This window comes from Acipenser ruthenus, chromosome 27, assembly GCF_902713425.1.
Source record: "Acipenser ruthenus chromosome 27, fAciRut3.2 maternal haplotype, whole genome shotgun sequence".
Classification (NCBI taxonomy): domain Eukaryota; kingdom Metazoa; phylum Chordata; class Actinopteri; order Acipenseriformes; family Acipenseridae; genus Acipenser; species Acipenser ruthenus.
In genome coordinates this window covers 8728659-8744120 of record NC_081215.1, presented here as the reverse complement: position 1 = coordinate 8744120, position 15462 = coordinate 8728659, and the positions used below count along the sequence as shown (strand labels likewise).

At 42.0% G+C, this 15462-nt stretch overlaps 1 protein-coding gene across 2 annotated transcripts in view; it reads left to right on the top strand.

Moving 5' to 3' along the window:
- The window catches only part of LOC117963742 (ephrin type-A receptor 8-like), a 170575-nt gene that overhangs the window by 60174 nt on the left and 94939 nt on the right, over nucleotides 1-15462 (top strand). The gene's annotated exons all lie outside the window — the stretch shown is intronic.

The following is a 15462-nucleotide window of genomic DNA, read 5'->3' as shown; positions in this document are numbered from 1 at the left end:
GCGGGGGGAGCCCGAACGTCCACAGCCCAAAAGGGAGGAGTCGGTGCGTCCACAGCCCAAAAAGGAGGAGGTCGGGGATGATGGCTGGGAGGTTTTTTTAAAGAACCTCGCGGCAGAGTTGTGCCCTGGCTGTGGGGCTTATGGGCACACGTTAGCCATATGCCCCACCCAGTATGAAGAGGAGGAACTAGCGCCCAGACGGGGGGACCGCGAGCGTCCAGCGCCCAGACGGGGGGACCGCGGGAATCCGAAGCCTGCGAGGCAGCTGTTCCCACCTTCACCAGCAGAGCAAGAATGCCTGCTGGTTTCCCCATCACAACCAGCAGAGGAAGAATGCCTGCTGGTTTCCCCAGCACAACCAGCAGAGGAAGAATGCCTGCTGGTTTCCCCAGCACAACCAGCAGAGGAAGAATGCCTGCTGGTTTTCCCTTCCAAGGCAGAGCCGCACCAGTCCCCTGCAAGAGAGGCAGAGCCGCACCAGTCCCCTGCAAGAGAGGCAGAGCTGCACCAGTCCCCTGCAAGAGAGGCAGAGCAGCACCAGTCCCCTGCAAAAGGGGGAGACTACACGCTGCTCCCACCTCCGTCGCCAGGAGACTGCACGCTGCTCCCACCTTCGTCGCCAGGAGACTACACGCTGCTCCCACCTTCACCGGCAGGAGCAGAGCAGCAGGAGCTGCCTCTGCCTCCGCCACCGGCAGGAGCAGAGCAGCAGGAGCTGCCTCTGCCTCCGCCACCGGCAGGAGCAGAGCAGCAGGAGCTGCCTCTGCCTCCGCCATGTCCGCCAGCAGAGGGTGAATGCCTGCTGGGTCCCTGTCCACCAGCAGCGGGTGAATGCCTGCTGGGTCCCCGTCCACCAGCAGAGGGTGAATGCCTGCTGGATTCCCGTCCACCAGCAGAGGGTGAATACCTGCTGGGTCCCTTTCCACCAGCAGAGGATGAATACCTGCTGGTATCACTACCCCCACCAGCAGAGGATGAATGCCTGCTGGTATCACTTTCCCCACCATCACGAGGAGAGGAGCGGGAGCTGCCTCTGCCTCCATCACCATCACGGGGAGAGGAGCAGGAGCTGCCTCTCCCTTCACCAGAAGGATCAGGATTAGATGCTGGCGGTCCTCAGCAGCCCTTGCATAGGCTGCTGAGGGAAGCACGGGGAAGAACCGCAGAGGTCGAGAAGAGGGCCAACACCCGCACCCCAGCTTGTCCTGACTCCCTGCCTCGCTTCGCCCAAGGATGCCTGCCTCGCTTCGCCTAAGGATGCCTGCCTCGCTTCGCCCAAGGATGCCTGCCTCGCTTCGCCCAAGGATGCCTGCCTCGCTTCGCCCAAGGATGCCTGCCTCGCTTCGCCCAAGGATGCCTGCCTCGCTTCGCCCAAGGATGCTTGCCACGCTTCGCCCAAGGATGCCTGTCTGGCATCGCCTGGGGCTGCCAGCCGCTCCGCATCGCCTGGGGCTGCCAGCCGCTCCGCATCGCCAGGGGTTGCCAGTCGCTCCGCATCGCCAGGGGTTGCCAGTCGCTCCGCATCGCCAGGGGTTGCCAGTCGCTCCGCATCGCCAGGGGTTGCCAGTCGCTCCGCATCGCCAGGGGTTGCCAGTCGCTCCGCATCGCCTGGGGCTGCCTGTTGCTCCGCATCGCAGCAGGAAGTACTGTGGCCGGAACCCCACCAAGGGGAGCTGCCAGCCACGAAGAAGGTGGGGGAGGTCAGGAGACCTGCTCCCACTGCAGCAGTTTCGCTGCTGGAGATCGTGGGAGAGGTCTGGAGACCTGCTCCCACTGCAGCTTCTTCGCTGCCGGAAATACTGTGGTCGGGGCCCCACCAAGGGGAGCTACCGGCTACGAAGAAAGGGGGAGAGGTCAGGAGACCAGCATCCCCCGCAGCAATTTTGCTGCAGGAGTGGACCAGCATGCTGTCAGCCGTGCCACTACCGGCAGGGGTGCTGACAGCATGGCCAGCCATGGGCCCATTGAAGCCTCCCTTCCCAGCCCGAGGCTTTGTCCTGGACTGCTGGGTTTTTAAGGGGGGAGGTGGCCGTTGAGGCCATGTGTGCTGCGCACAAGGGGGGTATATGTGGCAATGTGCCCCGCCCCTGTGTGCATTTGTGTGTTATGTATGTGTTGTATGTTGTGTGTGTAAATGTTGGTGTATAGTCATTGGTACACGGGATATAAACGGGTCTGTGTTTCACGTGCGAGTTAAAATTGTATAATTATATTTAGGCACGGGATTGCACTATCACTTCATGTGCATTTAAAGTATGTAATAATATGTGAGCACGGGGTTGCACAGAATTAATTCACATGCTGGGATTCAAGTGAATAATTAATTAGTAATTGAATCCCAGCACAACAGTATATATAGATGCACATTTCTGTCACTCGGGGTTGGGTGTTCAGTGAGTGGAGAACGGGATTGGAGACGGAGGTAATAATAATAATAATAATAATAATAATAAGAATAATAATAGTTAAACGTATCTGCTCACCGTGTTTGTCTGTCTAGTCCGTTTTGTTTGTCTTTTTATTTTGGCGTATAGTGCCGTGTCCTGTTTTGTGCTTGTGTTTGTTTGTTCAACCTTTTTATTTTCTGTTCTGTTTATTAAATGCTGAGCGAAAGCATTCGCTCAGCTCCACCAAACCACACCTCTCTGTTGTTTTATTTCCTGCATCTGGTCTGACGCCACCCACTCCGGCTGTCTTTGTGACACATCATCATTTTAAACAGTTAGAGTGTGCACTCTAATTGATAGAGTAGCCGTATAAGGTGATCTCATGAAAGACCTTATTAAACAGACACCAAGAAAGTATACTGTATATTGGTGTAAAACTGAAAGTGACTGTGGAATATTACAGCTTAAAGTACAAGCTTATCCAGCCCTTAGCTTCACTCATTAAAGCTGAATCTTGAAGATGTTTAAATTACAGTTTTTATACACCTTTAAATCATCCTCACAACATTAATAGGCTGCTTTATTGAGTGCAAAACATTGAAGATGTTATAGAACTGAAAAAAGTGCATCTAGCAATGTAGGGAATGTAATAAATCCTAGCAATGTAGGGAATGTAATAAATCATCTGGGAGCGCAGCAACTTCTCCACTAATTTACTGTTTTTGTTATTATAACAGGCCCTTCTCAGGAAAGCAGAATGGCAAGACATTTGTATTTATTGGTTATTTGTGATCTAACATTCATATTAAAGGGGCCTTCTTTGGCCTCCTAAACCATGTTTTTCTCCCTTTGTAAGAACTCTTCATTGTGCTGCATCTTAACATTGGATTTATTTTATTTGTAGACATTTCATAGTTTGTGTGTCTTTTTCCTCAATCCCTGAACCACACTGGGCTCAGGCTGTCCTCAGCATGACTATAAATAGCTGGGAGTCAAACTAGCTAGCGTATACACTGATGACCCATTCTGGCTAACAAGAAGCAATTAGAACATGCACGGTTTAATTATCTTGATAGCTCACAAACCATTCTAAAGAGCATGTTGGTATTTATCTAGCGGAGGAGCTACTACATTTAATTTCATTTTAATTAATTACATTCACCATCATTTTCTAGGTCTTTATAAATCCAGAAACGTGCAGCTATTTTGCTTCCCATTTGCAGGACAGTACAGCACGTAATTACTGTATTAATACATAAGAAGATTTATGAACGATTTATGAACGAGAGGAGATGCATTCCAAACCCTCAGCACTCTCTAAGTGTGTTTACACTCACAGCCTGAGCCGCCTTGGATTTAAAGATTCTTATCATCTGGGGCACCTGTTTACACTTGTGCCGGGCTCTAAGCTGTTTCTGGACCGGTATGCTTGCACATAGGCTATGTGGATTTTAAAATATATATATAAATATTTTAACTAAAGAAAATGATGATATTTAAAAAAACAGCCATGTCCATTCAGCACTTGCCGGCATTTACCATTAGCCCACAGCGGTGAAACACTGTTGTTCAGTAAATGGCAGAGATGGGCAGTTCTTTACATTTTGTAATTGAGAGGTATCTTTACAAGCTTGTTATAATCAAGCTTTCCATTTGCTTCCCCACCATCTTGTTGCTGACAGCGATGATTTGCCATGTTTCTGCCCTGTTCTTTATGTTGGATAAATCCTTATGTATTACCTGGGATGCTAGAAACATGTTGCTCACTCCTCTAAGCTTTACTGTATGTCATCTGCAGATTTTCCAAGCTTGCTAATTATCCCCTGATCTAAGTCATCAATGTAAATAAGAAACAACAGGGGTCCAAGTACTGATCCCGGCAGCACCACACTGTGTGATGATTCTTTTGGCATATGTGTATATAATTCAAGCAATGATGTATTACTTGTATTGTAACACTTGAAATGTATTTGCTTACGATTGTAAGTCGCCCTGGATAAGGGCGTCTGCTAAGAAATAAATAATAATAATAATGATTACAATAGAATCAAACAGTATTTCACATCATAACGAGTCCATATGTTTCCTGTAATTTTGAAAAGCATTCCCCATACCCAGTATATGCATACTGTCAGTAGATATAGAATATTCTCTTCTTTCAACTAAACCCTCTCCCACCCTCTTTGTTCCCTTCCTGGAGTGAGCAGATTCCAGATGGAAAGGGAGCCATGCTGGTAGGAGACCTGGCACATTATCATTCACTAAATCAAATCATTCCATAAATAGAATGGAAATTAATACATGTGCTTGGAGATCACGAAAACTCTGCACAATTTAAATGAAGAACATTTTATTTATTGATACATTTCTGATTTCTGGCCATGCCAATATGGCAATTGGACACCTGGTTAATTATGTATGTGACATAAGGTAAAACTGAAAGAAACAAAGTTAAGTCTACAAACGTGTTGGCTTGTGCATTCTGCAGTGTGCTGATTAAACTGTATCTGGGGTATTATTATAGCAGTGAAGCATGACAGCACCCCTCTGTGAGAGCTATGTGTGAACAGCACCCTTCATTGTGATCAGCAGTGTGATTATAGTGAGGGAGCAGGAGTGGGGTAGAGGTGTGAAAGAAAGAGAAACACAATAGATGGACATGGAAGGACATTAGATTAGGTAAGGAAGATCTTTTGGTAAAGTCTTGTGATTTTGTAAATTCCTTAAGGATGATCTGCCAATTTACAAAAATGTATTTAAAATAAGAACTGTCCTATATTCTGAACCAGATTCCCTGAAGAATGCATGCTGTGCGAGTTTTAGCAATACGGTACACAGAATTCCACTTTTTATAGTTCATGCTCTGTAAATATAGTACCAGTACAATAAAGGATCCAGTGTTGTGTTAGAATTTGTCTACAGAAAACAACAGAGCTCATTAGAAGTTACAATCATATTTACATTTCTTTGTTATTTTTTCTTCTCCAAAGATAAATGTTTGTATTCCTTATTCCAGATCATAAACAATAAAAAATCATAACCTGAGTAAGCATGTAAGAATATTGTGCAAATTGGTTTGCATTAACTCAAGTCTACTGTGCTTCTATTTTCCAGGTGACAATTATTTATTTATTTATTTATTTATTTCTTAGCAGATGCCCTTACCTAGGGCGACTTACAGTTGTATACATATAATACATATCAAGAATTACAGTACAATTAAGAGCAAAATACAAAATACAATGACTTGAGTCCTAATAAAAGCAAAAAACAAAACCCAGTACAATTTGATATCGGGGCAGTTCAAACGCAGGTAACAGTGTTGATAGTTACATCAGGGTTAGATATGAGTGCAAGTGAAATACAAACTACTACAGATTGGGTAAAGTGCAGGATTAAATACAGTAAAATAGAGAGTAGATAAGTGAAAGTTAAAGTGCATTAAGGGCAGAGTGCTATATTGTCCAGAGGAACGGAGATAGAGAGATCAGAGGAGGGGGAAGATGAGGAGGGGAAGAAAAGGAGGTCAGATTTAGAGAGGTTGAGTTTGAGGTGATGCGAGTGCATTCAGGAGGAAATAGCAGACAGACAGGTAGAGATACGAGAGGGGATGGTGAGGTCAGAGGGGGGGAAGGAGAGGAGGGTCTGAGCATCATCAGCATAGAAATGGTATGAGAAACCATACGATGCGATGAGGGGGCCCAGAGAGAACAGGATAGAGAGGGTGAGGTGTGGAGGTTGAGCCGCGCCAGGTTACCTGGTAGGTGCGGTCGGAGAGGTAGGAGGAGAACCAGGCCAGAGCAGTGCCAGAGATTCCCAGGTCAGCGAGAGAGGATAGGAGAATAGAGTAATCGACAGTGTAAGAGTTAGTGACAGACAGGAGAGCAGTTTCAGTGGCGTGAGCAGAGCGGAAACCAGATTGGAGAGGGTCAAGCAGAGAGTGGTTAGACAGGAAAGCAGAGAGCTGGTGGTGTACTGACCGCTCGAGGGTTTTAGAGAGGAAGGGTAAGAGGGAGACAGGATGGTAGTTCTGGAGGGAGGTGGGGTCGAGGGTAGGTTTTTTGAGGAGGGGGTGACAGAAGCTTTGTGTCTTGAATTGAAACCTACTGGTAAGAAGTAGGTCAAGCAAGGGGCAGCACAAACATCATTTCTAAAAGAAGTGACGCACTTTGGAATACAAATAAAAACAGCATCTTTCTTGAATTAGTAACACCAAGAAACTGCTTCAACAAAACAAGTGTATGAAGACATGTTATTGCCAGGAGCTAGATTCCTTGCTTTTTCCGGAATTAAATAATCTTAAAAATAGATTGTTTGATAGCAGGGAGACAGAGTTCTGTATTTTAGCACAGTGCTGGAGAGAAGCCTAGATTCGATAGAAGAATAAAGAACACACACTCCCCATTTCTAAACTATGGAAATACCCAATACATCATCATTAGTACACTTTCATTTTTCAAGGACATATTTAATTTGCCTGATAAAGATTTAAGGTAGAGGTCATGGCTCGTAATAGTCTCTGAGATCACAATTACTAAAATCTGCTTTAAAAAACGTCCCTGGGGTCTTCATCCTAGCTGGAGACCTCAGTGCTGGGAGAGAAGTCAGGGCAATACAGTGGAGGGAAGGCTTTCAGAGCTCAACACTTTCTCTTTCAATTAGGGGAGTTTTAACTAATTAATTCAGAAGAGGCAGACTCTTTGGAGCATGTATAGCGCTTTTAAACAAACAGGCAGAAGCATTTTTAATGAAATCATTAAAGATATATGAAGATTAATTAAGAAATTGATTGCGAGTGCTTGTCAGTATTGATTGCAGACTGCTAGATGTTCACTGAAAGTTGTTTGTTTGTTTTTTTCCTCTTGTGAGTGTTAAAAATAAGGCAAATATTAAATCAGTAACATGACTGGTGAATGTCAGCAGCCTGATACCCACCAATGGAAATTCCTTAAAGAACAAGGGTGATACAATTAGAATTGCTGACCTCATTTGCACAGCGCTGAAACCAGAATCCAGAATCCTAGTGTTGGAGGTCTAGTCTTGCATCTCTCTGCAGACCTCTGTAGATCTGTACTGAAAAGTGCTCTTGACCTTAGCCTGCAGGACCTTAGCAGAGGGATCATGCACATAAAACAATTGTATTTATATGTAAACCTGCTACTGCCACTGAGGTAGTGGAGGAGAATGACACAAGCACTCTGTTGTCTGAAATGATGTATGTTTTCGTTGCGTAAAACACAACGCAGTCGTGTTTTCTAACTTGATATTTATCCTACTATGCTGGTGAAATTCTGTTAAAAATTTGATTCATCTATGTTTGAAAATTGTCATTTATGTAGGAATTTATCTAATCAGCAATGTAATTGGGCAATAAAGAATAACCCCTAGTATAAAGCTACTTTTACAGTCATGACAGTTTATCTTAATTAAATATACTGATGCACATATTTTCTCCATGTTACATATCTTTTTTTTTTTTTGTACAACATAAAAACACCACAACAAAAAAGGGAGGGGGTATGTTGAGTGGTACACGGCCATATTTAAACAATTGTCCTCAAGTACAAATCTAAAAGATGCTGGAGATGTTTCTGCAGATCCACACAGGCAGTGCCTCCACCAAAAGAGAAGTAGAAAGGCAGAACAACCCTTTAAAATGTGCAGTTGGTGATTGGTGGTACAGTTGAGAATATTCACACACCTCATACAGCCTATTGGTCAGTAATGTGACCTAGTGAGAGGCTGAGGAATGCATTTCTGATTCTCATTGGCTCACTGTGCTGTCAATCAGCCAAGCAGCAACAGCTCCCTGTAGTGTTCAACCTTCCATATACTTTTCAACTCAAGGGGGCGTCAATTTTCCTGAATTTCTTACCCTAAACCTGAAACTAAAGTTGAACCTGATTCCAAATTCTACAAATGCTCACATCTCCAGACATCGTTTGTCTACAGAAAAGAGCTTACAAATCAAGCAAACACTGTTTCAAATGGCATCCAAATATCATTTTCAAAGTACCATTACTAGATGCAAATTTCAGACTGGTATCATTTTTGTACACTGGTGAAAAGCATTGGGTTTGAAATACCGCTGCAATGTTGTGCTCATGTGCACAGTTAGGCACCTCATTGACACTTATTCTAGGCAGCCCGCTGTGTTGTAATCTGTTTCAGACAAGCGCCTTACACCTGAAATTTGCATTGAGAAACTGGGACTTGTCAGTGAAAAGAGCTGGCAGATGGAAGATTGACTCACCACCATTAATGAATCCAGGGGCTCCCAGCCCAGTGCCATGTGTGCTTAAGTCACAGTGCCACCACTACATAATGGAGTAGTAGTGAGGATTGCACATGACTGAGCTAAATAAATAAGGCTAAGTAGGTTAGCCTCTTACCACAGTATTATACATGACTGTAGAGACACCAAGCCTAAGCTTAGTTAAAATTCCTAATTTTACAAGCCTTTGAATATGTCAGTTCAACAGCAAAGGTGAGTGATTATTATCCCCTCTCTAAACTCACAGTTTTCAGTTGTGGCAACTCTCGTGATAAATACAGTGTATATTGGTGAGATCTGGCTTGAATCTGGATAAACCTCTTGGCTAGTTATATGGCAGCACGTTTAAGAACTGCTGTGTGTAATGGCTTGGCATCTCAGTTCATTTTATTGAATGGAAAGTCAAGGGCTGGACACAATGCTAACCTCATGGTTCTTAGATGAATGTCTTACCATTCAACTAAAAAGCAAGCACTGTAGTCGAGAGGCATGTATGTGTCTTAAGCTGATGCTAACAATATAATGTGATCTTTTGAATTTGATATAGCTGATCTAAGCTGAAAGTTACCTGTTTAGTCTCTTTCTATTTTCTGGTCTGAGTTTTACATTTATATGAAAGGCAGAGGCAGTGACTTGAGTTTGCACAGATGATCCTGTTATTCTCTTTTTGTGGCTGAATATGTTTATTTTAAATCTAGTTCTTTTTACCTTTAGTGTTGTTACGGCCCATATGGTTTGTTGTCCTGTTGTTTTTTCATGCCTGTTCTTGACAGATGCTTGTTTTTGCTGTCAGTCGATTTTGCAAGGATTGAAAATAGAATTTAGACCTGCTGAGATGCTAATAGCATCATATAGAAAAAATGGAGGATATGTTCAGTGTTTACTACATTCTTTAACTCAACAATAACAACATTAGAATCAGACAACATTGGACTTTCCTGAGCACACTAAAGATTTTTCTTCCTTAGGGGGAAATAGGGGCCATATTTTCAAAGCGTTTCCTCCATTCTTTAATTCCTATTTTTTAAAGGAGAAAAAATAATCTTAAAGTTATAATATGAGAAACAAACATTGCTTCAGAGATCTTGGATTATTTTTGGTTCTAGTTTTGTAAAATTAACAGGCGGTTTACCTCCTTAAAAAAAAAATATAGCCCTAGGAGTTGAAGACAGGATGAAACTTTTTAAAAATGTGTTCCAGTCTCTTGTAACCTGCTTGTATTTGTTATGGGTACATGTGACAGGGAGCGTGAGGATCTGAGCTGCAAATCTCCCTCCTGACCCAAGAGGGCGCTAAGCAGAGGTACTTGCACGCCTGTTCAGAGACAGGCCGGCTTGGAGAGAGGGGCGGAAAAGGAAGTCGGCCATCTTGGTGCAGGGCGGAATGACCATATTAGGGGACAAGATTACTGTGATCAGCTGTGCTGCATTAGACAACTGGCAGGTGTGCTGAGTCGCGCTGATCATGGGGTGGAGTCTCCTAGTATATAAGGGCTGTCATTCTATAAGTGTGGGGCCTTTGAGGTAATACTAAGCCTGGGTTGCTGAGCTGTGTGTGTGTGTGTGTGTGTGTGTGTGTGTGTGTGTGTGTGTGTGTGTGTGTGTGTGTGTGTGTGTGTGTGTGTGTGTGTGTGTGTGTGTGTGTGTGTGTGTGTGTGTGTGTGTGTGTGTGTGTGTGTGTGTGTGTGTGTGTGTGTTTGTTTGTGTTCTACGTGTTTTTGATTTGTTTATTGTCAGGACCGGGGTCAGAGTGATCCCTGACGCCAAGGAGCTGCCGCACTACTGCCAGCACTTTTCACCTTGGACATCACACACCCCGCACAACTGAACTGGACACTTCAGCACCTGAGCACCTGCACTTTTCACCACCCCAAAAGTGCACCCAAAGAGCTGAGAGGGACTTACTCTATTGGGACTTTTGATTTGTATTTTTATTGCTTTGGACTGTGTTTCCCTTTTAATAAAGTTCACCTATATAAGTGACTCTGTGACGTCTGTTCCACATCCACACCCACTGCACTGTCACAGTACACCACAGTAAATCTGCTTTGTTTTAGCAGTTTGTAAAGAGTGACAGTGCTAAGCCATATTGGCCCCTGGAATGGGACAGTCACTATATGATCCCCATACTTCCAAGGGTATGCTTTTCAGCAGTTAAAGAAAACCCCAATTTACTAGTTACGTGTACAGTAGATCAAGGGTTCATAGGTACAGTAAAGGGTGGATTAGTACATTGGGGGGTGAAGTCAGCTCACATGTGTCTTGTTTACCTTTTATTTTGTAACTTGTTTATCTTATTTTGTACCAGATCTGTGTATTGTTTTTTTATGCTTTTATTTTACAACAAATCACGTTTATAAGTAAAGAGGCAGCACAGTTCTCATTATAATGAATATGGACATTATTTCATTTTTAACAGAAATATTGACAGTAAAATAAACTAAAGGGAATAATACATTTAAGGATTTTCAACAACAAAAGAAACAACCTAAGTACTGTATTATGTCCATCATGCTTTCTGATTAGATCTAATGTTATACAATGAAGAATAAAAAGCCTTCAAATCTAAATAAAAACAAGTCAATGTTAGGCTTAAATTTAAGGAATTTTGCTCTCATTTTCTAGCAAACAGAACAGATCAACAATCCATTTAATTATTTTTTTCTAATTGGCTGTTTTTTCACATGCAAATGTTTTGCTCAGATATATTTAATGTTCCACAACAATTCATATTTAACACTAAATGAATTCTAATGAACAGGCACCATTTTTGACTGAATCAGTTATAAGGTTTATTTTACTAGGTTTAACTTAATTCAATAATAAGAAACTACACATGTCATTAATACATCATCATACTGTGTGGTTAATCATGAAAGCTTCATGCAAAAACGTTTAAGAATATTGAGAGAAACAAACCACATTGCATATAGATATTTGGTAACAGAAGCAGGTTAGTGTGGTGACTAATAAACAGGTCATTATTCCTGTCATATGTTATTGTGGTGCTAGCTGTCACTTCATCATCGCAGTGTGTGTTGGCATTGTCTGTTGGCACTTTTCTCCCACTTGTGAAAGGAAAGACATCTCAATTATCCAGTAAGTCTTTTTCTCTAACATCATTTTAATTACACAGCAGCACTAAAAATCATTTTGCGAGCCGCTGTTTAGCAGTGTGTCTGGGGCAGACTGAATCCAGCTTACTGAGATGAAAGGCAGGCTGCAGGGAGGCTCGTGGAGAATCATCCCACAGGGATCAGCAGATGAAGCAGAATGAGGTCTTTCAAAGTGCAACTCGCCTCAAACAAGCTTGTTTTAATTGAAGAAAGAGTTCACAGAGATGAGTTAATTGCTCAGCACTCAGTGCTGGGTTTCAGCATTCTCTTATCAAACCTCTTTAATGAGAACAAAAGCAGGGCAGCTGTTTTGGTCTATCTAAGACTGCTCAGCCTGTACATCAACAATCGCTGTATTAAAGAGTATTATTATTATTATTTGTTTATTTAGCAGATGCCTTTATCCAGCTTTATCCAAGGTGACTAGGGTGTGTGAACTATGCATCAGCTGCAGAGTCACTTACAACAGCATCTCACCCAAAAGACGGAGCACAAGGAGGTTAAGTGACTTGCTCAAGGTCACACAGTGAGTGAGTCAGTGAGTGAGCTGGGATTTGAACCGGGGACCTCCTGGTTACAAGCCCTTTTCTTTAACTGCCGTTTTCTGGATGTCACTTTCACCCCTTTATCAGTTTTGAGGATTTCTGTGTTACATGCAGGCTGCACATTATACATGCTCAGTATTCTCAGATTGTAGTTAAAAGACAAGGACAAGGACAAGGGGGTTCCATCATTACCACAGAACACACCACAGCAATTCTAACTATTATACTACATTTGAAATTGTTTGTTTATTTATTTACCTTTGTTTGTCTGAAATAATCCTTGTAGTCCACAGTTTAAGAGCAGGGCTCGGGCATCCATGTCATCAGATGTCATTAATTACTGCTTTCTGAACTGTGCTTTATTTGCCGTTCCATTATTGAGTAATAACATAATGGCTAACCTCCATAGAAAACAATGGGTTGTATAATATTCTATATAGTATACTATGGTGTTTTTGATAGGGTAGTGCTTGTTATACAAGAGAATTTTAAAATACATTTTCTTACTTGTTCACATTAGCTCCTCCCCCTATTTCTTGGGTTGAAGATCTTTTGATTCTTTGCATGTTTTCCTTTTGCACACGATTCACTTAATGCCAATAAGAAAGAAGATTTTAGAGCCTGTATCAGCTTTAATATACTTTATAGTTGATATATAGTTAGTTGTTGTGTTTATAATATTTGGAAATTGTTACCCGCTGAACCCCTGATAATTTACTTGTTGTTTGGGCCTCATGGCATTTCAATCACAGATATTCTAAATACAGTTTCCCTGACAAAGTAACAACTGAAACTCAAAGCCCAGTCTCAGAGACCAGTGTCTGCTGTGCCCAAAGAGCTGGCTTCCATTCACAGAGCACAAATACTTTTTATGTTACACAACTTAGTCAATTCCCTGAGACGGCTATTTACACGGAATAAGTAGCAGCGCTTGGTTACCGAGGAGATATTAACACATGATCAGCATTAGTAAACAAGAGCTGGTCAAGTGAAATCATTCCAGGTGAGGCTGCTCAATTCCTTCAATTCTTCATTATGGATATTAAAGTTTACGGCTCCTTTAGTCTGTGGGCTTGTTAGAAAGGTGTTGTGAATTCAGTGGCGGCTGGCCCAGCATAGTACAAAGGTGGCGGGTCTGAAACTTTAGTAACAAAACTGACATGTGCTGTGTTCAATCTGAACCAGGGCACATAGCTGGTCTAATTAAATTGTGATACATGTTTCATCCAGGGCTGCAGTATAACTACATGGCTATAATTACACGCTTAGCAATACAATTGCATGGCTGAGGGTAGAGGTCGGCACGGGTACCCAGAAACCCGGGTACCCGTCGGGTTTTAAATTACCCAACCCTACCCGGGTCTCTTTTTACTACCCAGGTATTGATTTATTAATTAGAGAACTTAAAGAAAATGTAGAAAATATGACAATGCAGTTGTAAGCGTGAGTCTCTGGCCGGCATAATAAAGACAATGTTGAAACAAGTTTTGCATTCAGCCTTTTCTTAACTGACAGAAAAGATCAAAAGATTATTGCGCAGATATAGAGGAGGCTGTGTGGTCCAGTGGTTAAAGAAAAGGGCTTGTAACCAGGAGGTCCCTGGTTCAAATCCCACCTCAGTCACTAACTCATTGTGTGACCCTGAGCAAGTCACTTAACCTCCTTGTGCTCCATCTTTCGGGTAAGACGTAATTGTAAGTGACTCTGCAGCTGATGCATAGTTCACACACCCTAGTCTCTGTAAGTCGCCTTGGATAAAGGCTTCTGCTAAATGAACAAATAATAATATAGTTTCTTACCAAAAAGATAAAATAAGTAGCCTTTATATAAAAATAAATAACATAAAAATAAAATAATGTGGAGCACATTAAGTAAGTGTGCATCCTCCTTTCAAACAAATATTTCCTTGGCAGAGTTTGCAAATTCCGTTTTCTCCTGCTTGGTAAAGAAATTCCACCCAATGCTTTGCTTGGATACCATTGTTATGAATTCACAAGGCAGAATTTAGTGATCAGGAACGGCACTTTACTGTTAATACCAAACAGACGCACATGTCCCACTAACTCTTTTGCGACTGCTGTCAAAACCCAGCTGACTCAATATACAGTAGCTATTGCGACAGTCCATAACGTAATAGCGGTGCAGTACTACTGCATTAGTTTAAAACTGAACATAACAGCCATGTTAACAACAACAGCGGAATATAGCCAATATATGTCGCAAAGAATTAATAACTGTATTTAAACGGATATGTTTATTATTATTATTATTATTATTATTATTATTATTATTATTATTATTATTATTTCGATGTTTCCAGTACTGAAACAGGTTGCAAAAGTCTACAGATCTGAAGGGCCTAAATGTATGTGTACTATATAGTAAGTCGCCCTGGATAAGGGCGTCTGCTAAGAAATAAATAATAATAATAATAATAATAATATAGTATTCAAATATGTATTATGCACTTAAAACAATAATATATGTTTTTTTTTTTTTTTATCATTACCCGTAAAAGATGGTTCCAGATTTTCTACCCGTGCCGACCTCTAGTTGAGGGTATTTATACATGGTTTATGTTGGGTTTGTGTTGTTGCTGTGCCCCAATGGGAAGAAATGATCTTGTATAAATTGTAAGAAAACACAACATCCCCATTGAGATCAGTGATACAGGACTGGAGACCGTTTCCAAAGAAGCAATGCATGTTGACACTTCAGTGTAGCAATCCTCAAAAACCCTCACTGAATACCTGTATTGAATACATGGTTGACATGTACATGAGAATACATATTCCTTTTTGTGTCTCTGTTTGAATACAAGAGAACAGCGCATGTGGAACTGGAGGACTATCCCAACACACCCCATGTGCACCTTGTTCATGGAGTTGAGATACAGTAATTGGAAGTCAGATACATTCTGGTTGCATTAACTCATTTCAAGTGCTGCTGAGTCTTTTATCCAGCTGTTGAAGTGCCAGAGGATACACGATCGGATGGGGGGGATGTATCATGTTCCATTTATTGTGGTTACACTCTGTGTAGTTATCAATGAAGTTATGTGCAACAATGCAAATACTTGGCATGAGTGCATTTTTACATTATTTTAGTTGCTGTAAGCGTAGGTAGTTTTTGTTATTGCCT